This window comes from Lygodium microphyllum, chromosome 17 (genome assembly GCF_053477565.2).
Source record: "Lygodium microphyllum isolate KBCC chromosome 17, Lygodium_microphyllum_v1.1.10, whole genome shotgun sequence".
Taxonomy (NCBI): Eukaryota; Viridiplantae; Streptophyta; class Polypodiopsida; order Schizaeales; family Lygodiaceae; genus Lygodium; species Lygodium microphyllum.
Genome location: NC_141151.1, coordinates 136,574,764 through 136,579,258, shown reverse-complemented (window position 1 = coordinate 136,579,258; position 4,495 = coordinate 136,574,764).

The following is a 4,495-nucleotide window of genomic DNA, read 5'->3' as shown; positions in this document are numbered from 1 at the left end:
AAACAAAGGTCTAGCTCCTTCAGAATTGATATGAGAATTTGAAGAGAGGCATAGTCAGATTGATGCTATTGAACAAAGAGCATTGGATATTGAGAAAGTTGAGCTTTTCTTGCAAGCTACAGATCCTGCTCTTCAGGAAGAATTAGGAGAGCTTCTTGAGGATCGCACGAATCCTATGGGTCTTAAAATAGATTGGCAAGATGTCCAGGATGCGGTCTTGACTTTGACCAAGAGACGGATATGGAAGACCCGCCTACAAAATGGATCTATGACACCGACGTTGTCTTCTACTCCTATGTCTACTTCTACCCCTATCATTTCTTCTCTTCCTCAGCCAGTTACTTGGCCTATGCCAGTGCCTACTGTTTCTAATCTTCCTATTCCTCCTGTTCCAAGACCGATGCCGGCTCCTTTTACTCCGAAATCATCCGCTCCTTTGTTTCCTTTGTCTCTTAATGACATAATCAAAGGCATAATGGATTTGACACTGGATTCAGTTAAAGCAGAATTGGTGGGAAAATTGAAAGAGCAGTTTTCTTCGACCACGCCCACTATTTCTTCTAGTGCTCCTAGTGCACCTAGGAGAGATCGAAGATGTATTTGGTGTAATAGTACGGAACATCAGCATTGCAGGGATTGTGAATCTTTTCAAGATGCAAGGAGGAAGAATTTGGTATTGTAGGGACACGATGGCAAGATTTGGTTGATTGAAATAGGAGCTCCGCTTGCTACCAATTTTGGGAAAGGCGAAATGAAGAAATTAGTAGATGACATGGCTGCGCGTAGTTCTTGTGTGGTAGCTAGAGGAGATGCTTTTGCATATGTAGTCCAGATTGAGAAAGGATCAAAGAGTCAGTCAACATTATGGACCTATACTATGGAGATGGCAAACAAGGGGAAAATTCAGCAGACTGTTTTGACTAGTGCAGGTTCTAGCATCAGATCTGAGACAAGTTGGGATTCGCCTATTGACAGGTACACTATTTATGCCTACTTGGCTAAGTCTCAGAGAGTAGATGTACTTGTTGAGGAGAAGCGTAAGAGAGATAAAGAGAATCCAAATGCAGCTAAAAAGACTAGAGGGGATGAGTTTGTTACTCCACCTACTGCAGGGCTGTCTTTGAAACCAGGGCCAAAACGACAAATGGAAGATGCTTAAAAGAAAGAAAAGAGGCAGGAGCCTAGACAGAGAAAGCAGCAAGGATTTAGATTAATGTCCGATATTGAGACATCTACGGACATGAAGAAAATCTTTAATGACAAGATACTTGGCAATGAGGTGACTTTTACTATTTCTGAGGTTTTGGGCATCTCGAAAAGAGAGTTTCAAGATCAGTTCCAAGAAGTCCTGAAGAGAAAAAGACATACATTGCCTACTACTGATACATAGAGAGTTTTTATTGGGGAGTTGGATGAGGATGAGGATGAGGTTATGGTTGAGAATGCTTCTGTTTTTCCGCAAATAGAGAAGAGAGTTCAGCCTATGCATTATGCTGAAACTGATGAGCCTATCTTGGTACTACGTAGTCATTTTTCAGGGAGTCATAGGGCAACTACAGATACAATGGTAAAAATTGGAGAGAAACAGGTGCCTTATGTTGCTTTGGTGGATCATGGTTCAGAGATTAATCTCATAGTTCGTGGAGTTTATGAAAGTGATAGATGGCCTATGGATGTAGAGCATGGGTGGCGTATGAGAGCCGTCAACAACACTGCAGGTGATTTGTACGCTGCCTGTCCCAGTGTCAGGATTTCTATTGGAGATGTAGAGGAGGATTTCCATTTCTTTGTGCAGGATTCATGCTCTTACCCCATAATCCTAGGACAACCATTCATCACAGAGATGCGCATGGAGACGAAAGTAATGGATGATGGATCTGCTTATGCATGGATTCGCAGTAAAGATAGTATGAGAGCAGTCCAGTTTATGACTATGTGTGTAAACCATGCTAGAAACAGGGATACTCTTTGATATGCACCTTTGCCCACTGTGAGGGATTCGGATTTTCATTAGGCACCACTGTTCCGCGAGATGACGGTGGTACAGAGCAGACGAGATTGGAGTTCTCGCCTCCTGGAAGTAGTGTTTTCTTCTCCAATTTTGTTGGAATTTCAGCAAACAATTCGATGAGTTATTAGAAGATTTCTAAGTTGCCTAGAGTTGCCAGGCAGTACATATACAGGAAGGAGAAAGATTTGAAAAATGCAAGTATTTTAGAGGATGATGAGCATATAGATGGGATGTATGATAGTATGGTTTGTGCAGATAAGATGACAAAGATGGAAAATATGCTGAAAGCTGATATGCAGAGCTGTCTCAGTAATGTATCAGTGCAGTCCCTGGACATGTTTCATGAAATTTCACATTTTGTGTCACATATAGAGTCAGAGGCTGAGGTGACTCAGCAAAAAGTGTTGAGAGCTGAAGAAATTCAGTAAACAGAGTTTTCGGCTGATTATGATTAGGCTACAGAGACACAGAGGACTGAAAACTTTCAACCAACAGAGTTTACTGCTGAAATATTTCAGCATCTAGAGTTTAGGGCTGTTCCTATGCAGTCCATAGAGCAGAGAGCTAAGGATATTCAGCCACCATCAGAGGGCACAATTTGCTGATTTACAGCAAGATTTGAGTAATACAGAGGATCATAATGAAGCCAGGGTTGACAGGAAATACAAGACTGTGGATAAGAAGGTGAAGCCGATAGCTGGACCGCTTCCACCTGACAGTGATTAGCAAATAGAGAGGACTGCCAAGAAGCCAATTTTGAGGAATCCAGAGCATATAGGCCATAAATTTTCAGCAGAGACTCTTGTTGAATTAAAAATTGGAAATGGTGATTTCTTGCTACCCTCAAAGAAGCAATGCTTTTAGGATATGGTTCAGCGACATGGAAGGGGGTTTGCTTTCTTTTCGCATAAGATTGGATGTGTGAATCCGGATATTGTTGCCCCTATGGTGATATTTACTATTCCTCATATTCCATGGAACCTCCGACCTATTCCAGTGCCTAGGGCACACCTGCCAAAGCTAGTAGACTTGTTGAATGTGTAACATGTCCACCTGCTATCTTCAGGACACGTCTTAGCAGTCCATCGGAAAGGATGTCTAGAAAGCTCCACTCGGCACCCCTATGGAATGTTACAGGGTTTGCGATCCAGGACACTCCATGTCTGCCACGTAGCGGAAGTATTCCGGCCATTCCCACTTAGGACTGACCTGAATTAGGGTTTTTCCTATTGGTCATTTCCTAACGGAAACTAGCGTCCAACCCGAGCAAACTACTTTACGCAGAAATGCCAGGTCGGAAGCGGATTCACGCTGCACTTGGTTCAAGGAGAATGGGAAACGAGAGGGATACAAAGCTCAACCTCTCTGCCATAAGGCATAGTCCCATTCTGTTCCCCTAAAACAACGTAAATCGGGATCATTTATAACTTAGACTCTAGGTCAACACTCTTGCTGTTCATGTTCTTTGAACAATCTTCCTATTTTCCATCTTGATTGAGAAAAGTTCTCGGCCAACCGGGACCACCCATCCATAGGATGGACGCATGGCCCATCCTCCGCACTTTCCTCAGGTTGTTTAGTTATTTAATTACCTAACACATTTAGTTGGACATGTGTCAATCAACTTCCTTAATTAGCCCATTAGGCACTGGTTCCTTCACGTAATCATAGCACTTGACATAGAAAAATAATGTCAAACAAGTTCCTTTTCAACACGTTATCATATTTATCTTTGAAATACATAAAGTCCAGCCCATAGGCTTATCCATAATCCGCCCGAAGGCTATCGAGCAATCCACAGGGATTACTAATCCAAGATTTTCGCACGTAGACTAGTATGCGGGCCTCGAGATCAAATCATGAGTCATGTTGGCCTCTTGTGCAAGGCCCGGAAGGCGAGGGATTTACGGCCAGAGCCCCCCTGGCACCCAAGCGTCCTCGTGCTCCAAGTAGCGCTCAACGGACAGACCTCTTGTGGCGGGTTCGGTCCACCTTCCCGGCGCGGTTAACAACCCCCTTTGTTAGGGTCAGGCAGGCAGTCAGTGGTAATTGAAGCTACCTCTCCCTTCAGGCCTTCAACCTGAAGCATTAGATAAATTTTCATCCTTTAATTCTTTGAGCAAACAAAGTAAAACAATGCTCTTAAAATTGTTACAGGCACAATCATTCCATTGGTCGTTATTTTTGGCCAATTGCTAAGGAGTGAATCCTTCTTTTTGAATGCATCCAGCACTCGATCCGGGATCAATTTCAACTTGGCAAGATCTCCAAGAGTTTATTTTTTATCCCTATATTCTAGGTTAGGGCCGTACCCTATGAATCCGACTTAGTTAATACTTTAAGTTCATATTTTATTCCAATCTATTAATTGGTCTTTTGCTTCCAAGCATTTATCTTTACCCAAGAAAGGTACTATATTAGGACAATTATTCATCCTCTTGCAAGATAAACTTGCATAAGAATCTGCCAATCTCATTCCAAGGA